Raw genomic sequence first — 14,418 nt, forward strand, 5'->3', positions numbered from 1 at the left:
GTCCCCAGGAGCGTCGCAGGGTTAAGGCACTCCGTGGTGGAGTATGGCCTCATTGGAGACCCCTGCACACCCAAGTCCCCTGACGTGAAACACTGGAACTTCACCTTGAGGCCCGAGGTCACCTTTCGTTCGGCCGGAGCCGAACCTGTGGTGCCGTGGGAGGAGTTCCTAGAAAGGGATTGCCAGCACGGTTTTCGCTTTGGGAGAACGCGCAGCCTCGGCCCACAGCGGCAGTCCTGCCGTGCAGAGACGTCGGGCCGCTAGTGCTGTTCCAGGCAGCTGTGAAGCCAAGCGCAAGGCGCCTCCAAACGGGGAGAAAGCGTCCTCTCCCCTCCGCGTCCCACGTTCACGCTGAACGACGCAGCATGTTTCTCGGAAGGCTCTGCCGAGCTATCTAGTACAAGGGAGAGGGTGCCTGCCTCTGCCGAGAAAGGTTTTGACGTGGGGATTGCTGGACAGGCGGAAGAGCGTTCCCCCGGCCGTGCAAAGTTGAGGCCTTGGTGATTCTGGATGGTCCCAAGGGTCCAGAACTGTCCCTGGGAAAGCTGTCCTTTTCCCCCTTTTTCCGGCTGGAAGTACACCTCTGGCATCCGACTGCCGTTCGGCGACGTCCTGGGGGAGACGCCCCGGTTTCACTTGGGACGCACACTGGTGTTTCTCAGAAGAGCCCAAATTCCTCCCTGCGGGTGGGTGGGGGGCTGGGCACACCAGCATGGAATGTAAGGCTGTTCAGAACTGCGTACCTTGAGGCCGTGTGAAGGCCGCACGAACGAGAGCTTTCGAGCGAACAGGGCAGCGCTTCGCCATCACCGTTGCACATTCACGGAGCTTAGTCAAACGAACGCATTTACTTCCCGGGGCTCCAACACAGCCGAGGAGTTGGAAGGCATACAGTGAGGGCCCTTTGACAGTTGTTACAACGAACGTGAGGGCACAGTGTCTCGTGAAATACCTTCCACGGTTGAAGCATTCCGTGAACGCATGCCCCTCCGCTCCCTCTGGCGCTCCGAGGTGTTCCTAACGGGGGAAATCTGGACTTTTGCTCGAGGCCGGGGTGGGGCGGGGGGCACTCACAATTCTTCTGCCGGCGAGCTCCAGAGCGCTCCTGCCGAAGCTCCCAGCAAGGAACTGAGAGCAGCAGGCCTCACACGAGTCAACTCAGACTTCTCCTGTCACGAGTCAACTCAGACTTCTCATGGGAGGCCTTCCGGCAGCAAAGAGAAGGTGCGCGCGAGGAGTGTGCTTCAGGCAGCTTAGGACCCGCCACTGTCTCGTCTACCACGGAGGGGAATCAGGTTTGGCCAGGGTCGCCCAGCTTCATACCTGAGCTCCTACAGGTATCCTCAGTGGTTTCTGAGTACCTCAAGGAAACACAACGGGAGGAACAGGGCCCTTCCGTGGAGGCCCTTTTGGGCACAGGGACCTCTGCGTGGGATCTACTGGGTAAGTATGGCAGTACCTCAGGTAGGCCTCAGTGACCAAGGCTGTCGTCTGGCTCACGCCTAGCTGTGTACAGAAGTGCGGCGAACGTACGTACTGCTCCTCAGGCTGGGCCCACAGCCTGGCTTTCGCTTCTGTGAGAGTGCTGTCCCGAGTCTCTTCCTGGAGCCAGTCGTCAGCGCGGTGTCTTTTGGCACCGCAGTTCTCTTTCAGTCAAGGAGGCCGTGCGACTGACTGGCAAAGGGAGTCCGCCCAGCGCTGCTTTCGCCAGTCTCTCTGACGACTGGGCCGCTCAACCTGGGCAACCCGGGGAGGAGTACACTGCCCTAGCTATGAATGTGAAGAGCTGTCTCCAGGGGCCTGCTTACGCTAAGGTTCCTCAGAAGCCAGAGGCCGCCGTTCCGGCACGGAGAGAGGTCATCCTGCGAAACTGGTGAATGGGCTCCTACCCTGTGTGTCCCCAGGAGCGTCGCAGGGTTAAGGCACTCCGTGGTGGAGTATGGCCTCATTGGAGACCCCTGCACACCCAAGTCCCCTGACGTGAAACACTGGAACTTCACCTTGAGGCCCGAGGTCACCTTTCGTTCGGCCGGAGCCGAACCTGGGGTGCCGTGGGAGGAGTTCCTAGAAAGGGATTGCCAGCACGGTTTTCGCTTTGGGAGAACGCGCAGCCTCGGCCCACAGCGACAGTCCTGCCGTGCAGAGACGTCGGGCCGCTAGTGCTGTTCCAGGCAGCTGTGAAGCCAAGCGCAAGGCGCCTCCAAACGGGGAGAAAGCGTCCTCTCCCCTCCGCGTCCCTCGTTCACGCTGAACGACGCAGCATGTTTCTCGGAAGGCTCTGCCGAGCTATCTAGTACAAGGGAGAGGGTGCCTGCCTCTGCCGAGAAAGGTTTTGATGTGGGGATTGCTGGACAGGCTGAAGAGCGTTCCCCAGGCCGTGCAAAGTTGAGGCCTTGGTGATTCTGGGTGGTCCCAAGGGTCCAGAACTGTCCCTGGGAAAGCTGTCCTTTTCCCCCTTTTTCCGGCTGGAAGTACACCTCTGGCATCCGACTGCCGTTCGGCGACGTCCTGGGGGAGACGCCCCGGTTTCACTTGGGACGCACACTGGTGTTTCTCAGAAGAGCCCAAATTCCTCCCTGCGGGTGGGTGGGGGGCTGGGCACACCAGCATGGAATGTAAGGCTGTTCAGAACTGCGTACCTTGAGGCCGTGTGAAGGCCGCACGAACGAGAGCTTTCGAGCGAACAGGGCAGCGCTTCGCCATCACCGTTGCACATTCACGGAGCTTAGTCAAACGAACGCATTTACTTCCCGGGGCTCCAACACAGCCGAGGAGTTGGAAGGCATACAGTGAGGGCCCTTCGACAGTTGTTACAACGAACGTGAGGGCACAGTGTCTCGTGAAATACCTTCCACGGTTGAAGCATTCCGTTCACGCATGCCCCTCCGCTCCCTCTGGCGCTCCGAGGTGTTCCTAACGGGGGAAATCTGGACTTTTGCTCGAGGCCGGGGTGGGGCGGGGGGCACTCACAATTCTTCTGCCGGCGAGCTCCAGAGCGCTCCTGCCGAAGCTCCCAGCAAGGAACTGAGAGCAGCAGGCCTCACACGAGTCAACTCAGACTTCTCCTGTCACGAGTCAACTCAGACTTCTCATGGGAGGCCTTCCGGCAGCAAAGAGAAGGTGCGCGCGAGGAGTGTGCTTCAGGCAGCTTAGGACCCGCCACTGTCTCGTCTACCACGGAGGGGAATCAGGTTTGGCCAGGGTCGCCCAGCTTCATACCTGAGCTCCTACAGGTATCCTCAGTGGTTTCTGAGTACCTCAAGGAAACACAACGGGAGGAACAGGGCCCTTCCGTGGAGGCCCTTTTGGGCACAGGGACCTCTGCGTGGGATCTACTGGGTAAGTATGGCAGTACCTCAGGTAGGCCTCAGTGACCAAGGCTGTCGTCTGGCTCACGCCTAGCTGTGTACAGAAGTGCGGCGAACGTACGTACTGCTCCTCAGGCTGGGCCCACAGCCTGGCTTTCGCTTCTGTGAGAGTGCTGTCCCGAGTCTCTTCCTGGAGTCAGTCGTCAGCGCGGTGTCTTTTGGCACCGCAGTTCTCTTTCAGTCAAGGAGGCCGTGCGACTGACTGGCAAAGGGAGTCCGCCCAGCGCTGCTTTCGCCAGTCTCTCTGACGACTGGGCTGCTCAACCTGGGCAACCCGGGGAGGAGTACACTGCCCTAGCTATGAATGTGAAGAGCTGTCTCCAGGGGCCTGCTTACGCTAAGGTTCCTCAGAAGCCAGAGGCCGCCGTTCCGGCACGGAGAGAGGTCATCCTGCGAAACTGGTGAATGGGCTCCTACCCTGTGTGTCCCCAGGAGCGTCGCAGGGTTAAGGCACTCCGTGGTGGAGTATGGCCTCATTGGAGACCCCTGCACACCCAAGTCCCCTGACGTGAAACACTGGAACTTCACCTTGAGGCCCGAGGTCACCTTTCGTTCGGCCGGAGCCGAACCTGGGGTGCCGTGAGAGGAGTCCCTAGAAAGGGATTGCCAGCACGGTTTTCGCTTTGGGAGAACGCGCAGCCTCGGCCCACAGCGGCAGTCCTGCCGTGCAGAGACGTCGGGCCGCTAGTGCTGTTCCAGGCAGCTGTGAAGCCAAGCGCAAGGCGCCTCCAAACGGGGAGAAAGCGTCCTCTCCCCTCCGCGTCCCACGTTCACGCTGAACGACGCAGCATGTTTCTCGGAAGGCTCTGCCGAGCTATCTAGTACAAGGGAGAGGGTGCCTGCCTCTGCCGAGAAAGGTTTTGACGTGGGGATTGCTAGACAGGCGGAAGAGCGTTCCCCCGGCCGTGCAAAGTTGAGGCCTTGGTGATTCTGGGTGGTCCCAAGGGTCCAGAACTGTCCCTGGGAAAGCTGTCCTTTTCCCCCTTTTTCCGGCTGGAAGTACACCTCTGGCATCCGACTGCCGTTCGGCGACGTCCTGGGGGAGACGCCCCGGTTTCACTTGGGACGCACACTGGTGTTTCTCAGAAGAGCCCAAATTCCTCCCTGCGGGTGGGTGGGGGGCTGGGCACACCAGCATGGAATGTAAGGCTGTTCAGAACTGCGTACCTTGAGGCCGTGTGAAGGCCGCACGAACGAGAGCTTTCGAGCGAACAGGGCAGCGCTTCGCCATCACCGTTGCACATTCACGGAGCTTAGTCAAACGAACGCATTTACTTCCCGGGGCTCCAACACAGCCGAGGAGTTGGAAGGCATACAGTGAGGGCCCTTTGACAGTTGTTACAACGAACGTGAGGGCACAGTGTCTCGTGAAATACCTTCCACGGTTGAAGCATTCCGTTAACGCATGCCCCTCCGCTCCCTCTGGCGCTCCGAGGTGTTCCTAACGGGGGAAATCTGGACTTTTGCTCGAGGCCGGGGTGGGGCGGGGGGCACTCACAATTCTTCTGCCGGCGAGCTCCAGAGCGCTCCTGCCGAAGCTCCCAGCAAGGAACTGAGAGCAGCAGGCCTCACACGAGTCAACTCAGACTTCTCCTGTCACGAGTCAACTCAGACTTCTCATGGGAGGCCTTCCGGCAGCAAAGAGAAGGTGCACGCGAGGAGTGTGCTTCAGGCAGCTTAGGACCCGCCACTGTCTCGTCTACCACGGAGGGGAATCAGGTTTGGCCAGGGTCGCCCAGCTTCATACCTGAGCTCCTACAGGTATCCTCAGTGGTTTCTGAGTACCTCAAGGAAACACAACGGGAGGAACAGGGCCCTTCCGTGGAGGCCCTTTTGGGCACAGGGACCTCTGCGTGGGATCTACTGGGTAAGTATGGCAGTACCTCAGGTAGGCCTCAGTGACCAAGGCTGTCGTCTGGCTCACGCCTAGCTGTGTACAGAAGTGCGGCGAACGTACGTACTGCTCCTCAGGCTGGGCCCACAGCCTGGCTTTCGCTTCTGTGAGAGTGCTGTCCCGAGTCTCTTCCTGGAGCCAGTCGTCAGCGCGGTGTCTTTTGGCACCGCAGTTCTCTTTCAGTCAAGGAGGCCGTGCGACTGACTGGCAAAGGGAGTCCGCCCAGCGCTGCTTTCGCCAGTCTCTCTGACGACTGGGCCGCTCAACCTGGGCAACCCGGGGAGGAGTACACTGCCCTAGCTATGAATGTGAAGAGCTGTCTCCAGGGGCCTGCTTACGCTAAGGTTCCTCAGAAGCCAGAGGCCGCCGTTCCGGCACGGAGAGAGGTCATCCTGCGAAACTGGTGAATGGGCTCCTACCCTGTGTGTCCCCAGGAGCGTCGCAGGGTTAAGGCACTCCGTGGTGGAGTATGGCCTCATTGGAGACCCCTGCACACCCAAGTCCCCTGACGTGAAACACTGGAACTTCACCTTGAGGCCCGAGGTCACCTTTCGTTCGGCCGGAGCCGAACCTGTGGTGCCGTGGGAGGAGTTCCTAGAAAGGGATTGCCAGCACGGTTTTCGCTTTGGGAGAACGCGCAGCCTCGGCCCACAGCGGCAGTCCTGCCGTGCAGAGACGTCGGGCCGCTAGTGCTGTTCCAGGCAGCTGTGAAGCCAAGCGCAAGGCGCCTCCAAACGGGGAGAAAGCGTCCTCTCCCCTCCGCGTCCCACGTTCACGCTGAACGACGCAGCATGTTTCTCGGAAGGCTCTGCCGAGCTATCTAGTACAAGGGAGAGGGTGCCTGCCTCTGCCGAGAAAGGTTTTGACGTGGGGATTGCTGGACAGGCGGAAGAGCGTTCCCCCGGCCGTGCAAAGTTGAGGCCTTGGTGATTCTGGATGGTCCCAAGGGTCCAGAACTGTCCCTGGGAAAGCTGTCCTTTTCCCCCTTTTTCCGGCTGGAAGTACACCTCTGGCATCCGACTGCCGTTCGGCGACGTCCTGGGGGAGACGCCCCGGTTTCACTTGGGACGCACACTGGTGTTTCTCAGAAGAGCCCAAATTCCTCCCTGCGGGTGGGTGGGGGGCTGGGCACACCAGCATGGAATGTAAGGCTGTTCAGAACTGCGTACCTTGAGGCCGTGTGAAGGCCGCACGAACGAGAGCTTTCGAGCGAACAGGGCAGCGCTTCGCCATCACCGTTGCACATTCACGGAGCTTAGTCAAACGAACGCATTTACTTCCTGGGGCTCCAACACAGCCGAGGAGTTGGAAGGCATACAGTGAGGGCCCTTTGACAGTTGTTACAACGAACGTGAGGGCACAGTGTCTCGTGAAATACCTTCCACGGTTGAAGCATTCCGTGAACGCATGCCCCTCCGCTCCCTCTGGCGCTCCGAGGTGTTCCTAACGGGGGAAATCTGGACTTTTGCTCGAGGCCGGGGTGGGGCGGGGGGCACTCACAATTCTTCTGCCGGCGAGCTCCAGAGCGCTCCTGCCGAAGCTCCCAGCAAGGAACTGAGAGCAGCAGGCCTCACACGAGTCAACTCAGACTTCTCCTGTCACGAGTCAACTCAGACTTCTCATGGGAGGCCTTCCGGCAGCAAAGAGAAGGTGCGCGCGAGGAGTGTGCTTCAGGCAGCTTAGGACCCGCCACTGTCTCGTCTACCACGGAGGGGAATCAGGTTTGGCCAGGGTCGCCCAGCTTCATACCTGAGCTCCTACAGGTATCCTCAGTGGTTTCTGAGTACCTCAAGGAAACACAACGGGAGGAACAGGGCCCTTCCGTGGAGGCCCTTTTGGGCACAGGGACCTCTGCGTGGGATCTACTGGGTAAGTATGGCAGTACCTCAGGTAGGCCTCAGTGACCAAGGCTGTCGTCTGGCTCACGCCTAGCTGTGTACAGAAGTGCGGCGAACGTACGTACTGCTCCTCAGGCTGGGCCCACAGCCTGGCTTTCGCTTCTGTGAGAGTGCTGTCCCGAGTCTCTTCCTGGAGCCAGTCGTCAGCGCGGTGTCTTTTGGCACCGCAGTTCTCTTTCAGTCAAGGAGGCCGTGCGACTGACTGGCAAAGGGAGTCCGCCCAGCGCTGCTTTCGCCAGTCTCTCTGACGACTGGGCCGCTCAACCTGGGCAACCCGGGGAGGAGTACACTGCCCTAGCTATGAATGTGAAGAGCTGTCTCCAGGGGCCTGCTTACGCTAAGGTTCCTCAGAAGCCAGAGGCCGCCGTTCCGGCACGGAGAGAGGTCATCCTGCGAAACTGGTGAATGGGCTCCTACCCTGTGTGTCCCCAGGAGCGTCGCAGGGTTAAGGCACTCCGTGGTGGAGTATGGCCTCATTGGAGACCCCTGCACACCCAAGTCCCCTGACGTGAAACACTGGAACTTCACCTTGAGGCCCGAGGTCACCTTTCGTTCGGCCGGAGCCGAACCTGGGGTGCCGTGGGAGGAGTTCCTAGAAAGGGATTGCCAGCACGGTTTTCGCTTTGGGAGAACGCGCAGCCTCGGCCCACAGCGGCAGTCCTGCCGTGCAGAGACGTCGGGCCGCTAGTGCTGTTCCAGGCAGCTGTGAAGCCAAGCGCAAGGCGCCTCCAAACGGGGAGAAAGCGTCCTCTCCCCTCCGCGTCCCACGTTCACGCTGAACGACGCAGCATGTTTCTCGGAAGGCTCTGCCGAGCTATCTAGTACAAGGGAGAGGGTGCCTGCCTCTGCCGAGAAAGGTTTTGACGTGGGGATTGCTGGACAGGCGGAAGAGCGTTCCCCCGGCCGTGCAAAGTTGAGGCCTTGGTGATTCTGGATGGTCCCAAGGGTCCAGAACTGTCCCTGGGAAAGCTGTCCTTTTCCCCCTTTTTCCGGCTGGAAGTACACCTCTGGCATCCGACTGCCGTTCGGCGACGTCCTGGGGGAGACGCCCCGGTTTCACTTGGGACGCACACTGGTGTTTCTCAGAAGAGCCCAAATTCCTCCCTGCGGGTGGGTGGGGTGCTGGGCACACCAGCATGGAATGTAAGGCTGTTCAGAACTGCGTACCTTGAGGCCGTGTGAAGGCCGCACGAACGAGAGCTTTCGAGCGAACAGGGCAGCGCTTCGCCATCACCGTTGCACATTCACGGAGCTTAGTCAAACGAACGCATTTACTTCCCGGGGCTCCAACACAGCCGAGGAGTTGGAAGGCATACAGTGAGGGCCCTTTGACAGTTGTTACAACGAACGTGAGGGCACAGTGTCTCGTGAAATACCTTCCACGGTTGAAGCATTCCGTGAACGCATGCCCCTCCGCTCCCTCTGGCGCTCCGAGGTGTTCCTAACGGGGGAAATCTGGACTTTTGCTCGAGGCCGGGGTGGGGCGGGGGGCACTCACAATTCTTCTGCCGGCGAGCTCCAGAGCGCTCCTGCCGAAGCTCCCAGCAAGGAACTGAGAGCAGCAGGCCTCACACGAGTCAACTCAGACTTCTCCTGTCACGAGTCAACTCAGACTTCTCATGGGAGGCCTTCCGGCAGCAAAGAGAAGGTGCGCGCGAGGAGTGTGCTTCAGGCAGCTTAGGACCCGCCACTGTCTCGTCTACCACGGAGGGGAATCAGGTTTGGCCAGGGTCGCCCAGCTTCATACCTGAGATCCTACAGTTATCCTCAGTGGTTTCTGAGTACCTCAAGGAAACACAACGGGAGGAACAGGGCCCTTCCGTGGAGGCCCTTTTGGGCACAGGGACCTCTGCGAGGGATCTACTGGGTAAGTATGGCAGTACCTCAGGTAGGCCTCAGTGACCAAGGCTGTCGTCTGGCTCACGCCTAGCTGTGTACAGAAGTGCGGCGAACGTACGTACTGCTCCTCAGGCTGGGCCCACAGCCTGGCTTTCGCTTCTGTGAGAGTGCTGTCCCGAGTCTCTTCCTGGAGCCAGTCGTCAGCGCGGTGTCTTTTGGCACCGCAGTTCTCTTTCAGTCAAGGAGGCCGTGCGACTGACTGGCAAAGGGAGTCCGCCCAGCGCTGCTTTCGCCAGTCTCTCTGACGACTGGGCCGCTCAACCTGGGCAACCCGGGGAGGAGTACACTGCCCTAGCTATGAATGTGAAGAGCTGTCTCCAGGGGCCTGCTTACGCTAAGGTTCCTCAGAAGCCAGAGGCCGCCGTTCCGGCACGGAGAGAGGTCATCCTGCGAAACTGGTGAATGGGCTCCTACCCTGTGTGTCCCCAGGAGCGTCGCAGGGTTAAGGCACTCCGTGGTGGAGTATGACCTCATTGGAGACCCCTGCACACCCAAGTCCCCTGACGTGAAACACTGGAACTTCACCTTGAGGCCCGAGGTCACCTTTCGTTCGGCCGGAGCCGAACCTGGGGTGCCGTGGGAGGAGTTCCTAGAAAGGGATTGCCAGCACGGTTTTCGCTTTGGGAGAACGCGCAGCCTCGGCCCACAGCGACAGTCCTGCCGTGCAGAGACGTCGGGCCGCTAGTGCTGTTCCAGGCAGCTGTGAAGCCAAGCGCAAGGCGCCTCCAAACGGGGAGAAAGCGTCCTCTCCCCTCCGCGTCCCACGTTCACGCTGAACGACGCAGCATGTTTCTCGGAAGGCTCTGCCGAGCTATCTAGTACAAGGGAGAGGGTGCCTGCCTCTGCCGAGAAAGGTTTTGACGTGGGGATTGCTGGACAGGCGGAAGAGCGTTCCCCAGGCCGTGCAAAGTTGAGGCCTTGGTGATTCTGGATGGTCCCAAGGGTCCAGAACTGTCCCTGGGAAAGCTGTCCTTTTCCCCCTTTTTCCGGCTGGAAGTACACCTCTGGCATCCGACTGCCGTTCGGCGACGTCCTGGGGGAGACGCCCCGGTTTCACTTGGGACGCACACTGGTGTTTCTCAGAAGAGCCCAAATTCCTCCCTGCGGGTGGGTGGGGGGCTGGGCACACCAGCATGGAATGTAAGGCTGTTCAGAACTGCGTACCTTGAGGCCGTGTGAAGGCCGCACGAACGAGAGCTTTCGAGCGAACAGGGCAGCGCTTCGCCATCACCGTTGCACATTCACGGAGCTTAGTCAAACGAACGCATTTACTTCCCGGGGCTCCAACACAGCCGAGGAGTTGGAAGGCATACAGTGAGGGCCCTTCGACAGTTGTTACAACGAACGTGAGGGCACAGTGTCTCGTGAAATACCTTCCACGGTTGAAGCATTCCGTTCACGCATGCCCCTCCGCTCCCTCTGGCGCTCCGAGGTGTTCCTAACGGGGGAAATCTGGACTTTTGCTCGAGGCCGGGGTGGGGCAGGGGGCACTCACAATTCTTCTGCCGGCGAGCTCCAGAGCGCTCCTGCCGAAGCTCCCAGCAAGGAACTGAGAGCAGCAGGCCTCACACGAGTCAACTCAGACTTCTCCTGTCACGAGTCAACTCAGACTTCTCATGGGAGGCCTTCCGGCAGCAAAGAGAAGGTGCGCGCGAGGAGTGTGCTTCAGGCAGCTTAGGACCCGCCACTGTCTCGTCTACCACGGAGGGGAATCAGGTTTGGCCAGGGTCGCCCAGCTTCATACCTGAGCTCCTACAGGTATCCTCAGTGGTTTCTGAGTACCTCAAGGAAACACAACGGGAGGAACAGGGCCCTTCCGTGGAGGCCCTTTTGGGCACAGGGACCTCTGCGTGGGATCTACTGGGTAAGTATGGCAGTACCTCAGGTAGGCCTCAGTGACCAAGGCTGTCGTCTGGCTCACGCCTAGCTGTGTACAGAAGTGCGGCGAACGTACGTACTGCTCCTCAGGCTGGGCCCACAGCCTGGCTTTCGCTTCTGTGAGAGTGCTGTCCCGAGTCTCTTCCTGGAGCCAGTCGTCAGCGCGGTGTCTTTTGGCACCGCAGTTCTCTTTCAGTCAAGGAGGCCGTGCGACTGACTGGCAAAGGGAGTCCGCCCAGCGCTGCTTTCGCCAGTCTCTCTGACGACTGGGCCGCTCAACCTGGGCAACCCGGGGAGGAGTACACTGCCCTAGCTATGAATGTGAAGAGCTGTCTCCAGGGGCCTGCTTACGCTAAGGTTCCTCAGAAGCCAGAGGCCGCCGTTCCGGCACGGAGAGAGGTCATCCTGCGAAACTGGTGAATGGGCTCCTACCCTGTGTGTCCCCAGGAGCGTCGCAGGGTTAAGGCACTCCGTGGTGGAGTATGGCCTCATTGGAGACCCCTGCACACCCAAGTCCCCTGACGTGAAACACTGGAACTTCACCTTGAGGCCCGAGGTCACCTTTCGTTCGGCCGGAGCCGAACCTGGGGTGCCGTGGGAGGAGTTCCTAGAAAGGGATTGCCAGCACGGTTTTCGCTTTGGGAGAACGCGCAGCCTCGGCCCACAGCGACAGTCCTGCCGTGCAGAGACGTCGGGCCGCTAGTGCTGTTCCAGGCAGCCGTGAAGCCAAGCGCAAGGCGCCTCCAAACGGGGAGAAAGCGTCCTCTCCCCTCCGCGTCCCACGTTCACGCTGAACGACGCAGCATGTTTCTCGGAAGGCTCTGCCGAGCTATCTAGTACAAGGGAGAGGGTGCCTGCCTCTGCCGAGAAAGGTTTTGACGTGGGGATTGCTGGACAGGCGGAAGAGCGTTCCCCCGGCCGTGCAAAGTTGAGGCCTTGGTGATTCTGGATGGTCCCAAGGGTCCAGAACTGTCCCTGGGAAAGCTGTCCTTTTCCCCCTTTTTCCGGCTGGAAGTACACCTCTGGCATCCGACTGCCGTTCGGCGACGTCCTGGGGGAGACGCCCCGGTTTCACTTGGGACGCACACTGGTGTTTCTCAGAAGAGCCCAAATTCCTCCCTGCGGGTGGGTGGGGGGCTGGGCACACCAGCATGGAATGTAAGGCTGTTCAGAACTGCGTACCTTGAGGCCGTGTGAAGGCCGCACGAACGAGAGCTTTCGAGCGAACAGGGCAGCGCTTCGCCATCACCGTTGCACATTCACGGAGCTTAGTCAAACGAACGCATTTACTTCCCGGGGCTCCAACACAGCCGAGGAGTTGGAAGGCATACAGTGAGGGCCCTTTGACAGTTGTTACAACGAACGTGAGGGCACAGTGTCTCGTGAAATACCTTCCACGGTTGAAGCATTCCGTGAACGCATGCCCCTCCGCTCCCTCTGGCGCTCCGAGGTGTTCCTAACGGGGGAAATCTGGACTTTTGCTCGAGGCCGGGGTGGGGCGGGGGGCACTCACAATTCTTCTGCCGGCGAGCTCCAGAGCGCTCCTGCCGAAGCTCCCAGCAAGGAACTGAGAGCAGCAGGCCTCACACGAGTCAACTCAGACTTCTCCTGTCACGAGTCAACTCAGACTTCTCATGGGAGGCCTTCCGGCAGCAAAGAGAAGGTGCGCGCGAGGAGTGTGCTTCAGGCAGCTTAGGACCCGCCACTGTCTCGTCTACCACGGAGGGGAATCAGGTTTGGCCAGGGTCGCCCAGCTTCATACCTGAGCTCCTACAGGTATCCTCAGTGGTTTCTGAGTACCTCAAGGAAACACAACGGGAGGAACAGGGCCCTTCCGTGGAGGCCCTTTTGGGCACAGGGACCTCTGCGTGGGATCTACTGGGTAAGTATGGCAGTACCTCAGGTAGGCCTCAGTGACCAAGGCTGTCGTCTGGCTCACGCCTAGCTGTGTACAGAAGTGCGGCGAACGTACGTACTGCTCCTCAGGCTGGGCCCACAGCCTGGCTTTCGCTTCTGTGAGAGTGCTGTCCCGAGTCTCTTCCTGGAGCCAGTCGTCAGCGCGGTGTCTTTTGGCACCGCAGTTCTCTTTCAGTCAAGGAGGCCGTGCGACTGACTGGCAAAGGGAGTCCGCCCAGCGCTGCTTTAGCCAGTCTCTCTGACGACTGGGCCGCTCAACCTGGGCAACCCAGGGAGGAGTACACTGCCCTAGCTATGAATGTGAAGAGCTGTCTCCAGGGGCCTGCTTACGCTAAGGTTCCTCAGAAGCCAGAGGCCGCCGTTCCGGCACGGAGAGAGGTCATCCTGCGAAACTGGTGAATGGGCTCCTACCCTGTGTGTCCCCAGGAGCGTCGCAGGGTTAAGGCACTCCGTGGTGGAGTATGGCCTCATTGGAGACCCCTGCACACCCAAGTCCCCTGACGTGAAACACTGGAACTTCACCTTGAGGCCCGAGGTCACCTTTCGTTCGACCGGAGCCGAACCTGGGGTGCCGTGGGAGGAGTTCCTAGAAAGGGATTGCCAGCACGGTTTTCGCTTTGGGAGAACGCGCAGCCTCGGCCCACAGCGACAGTCTTGCCGTGCAGAGACATCGGGCCGCTAATGCTGTTCCAGGCAGCTGTGAAGCCAAGCGCAAGGCGCCTCCAAACGGGGAGAAAGCGTCCTCTCCCCTCCGCGTCCCACGTTCACGCTGAACGACGCAGCATGTTTCTCGGAAGGCTCTGCCGAGCTATCTAGTACAAGGGAGAGGGTGCCTGCCTCTGCCGAGAAAGGTTTTGACGTGGGGATTGCTGGACAGGCGGAAGAGCGTTCCCCCGGCCGTGCAAAGTTGAGGCCTTGGTGATTCTGGGTGGTCCCAAGGGTCCAGAACTGTCCCTGGGAAAGCTGTCCTTTTCCCTCTTTTTCCGGCTGGAAGTACACCTCTGGCATCCGACTGCCGTTCGGCGACGTCCTGGGGGAGACGCCCCGGTTTCACTTGGGACGCACACTGGTGTTTCTCAGAAGAGCCCAAATTCCTCCCTGCGGGTGGGTGGGGGGCTGGGCACACCAGCATGGAATGTAAGGCTGTTCAGAACTGCGTACCTTGAGGCCGTGTGAAGGCCGCACGAACGAGAGCTTTCGAGCGAACAGGGCAGCGCTTCGCCATCACCGTTGCACATTCACGGAGCTTAGTCAAACGAACGCATTTACTTCCCGGGGCTCCAACACAGCCGAGGAGTTGGAAGGCATACAGTGAGGGCCCTTTGACAGTTGTTACAACGAACGTGAGGGCACAGTGTCTCGTGAAATACCTTCCACGGTTGAAGCATTCCGTTAACGCATGCCCCTCCTCTCCCTCTGGCGCTCCGAGGTGTTCCTAACGGGGGAAATCTGGACTTTTGCTCGAGGCCGGGGTGGGGCGGGGGGCACTCACAATTCTTCTGCCGGCGAGCTCCAGAGCGCTCCTGCCGAAGCTCCCAGCAAGGAACTGAGAGCAGCAGGCCTC

The sequence above is a fragment of the Pseudorca crassidens genome, chromosome 12 (genome assembly GCF_039906515.1).
Source record: "Pseudorca crassidens isolate mPseCra1 chromosome 12, mPseCra1.hap1, whole genome shotgun sequence".
Lineage (NCBI taxonomy): Eukaryota > Metazoa > Chordata > Mammalia > Artiodactyla > Delphinidae > Pseudorca > Pseudorca crassidens.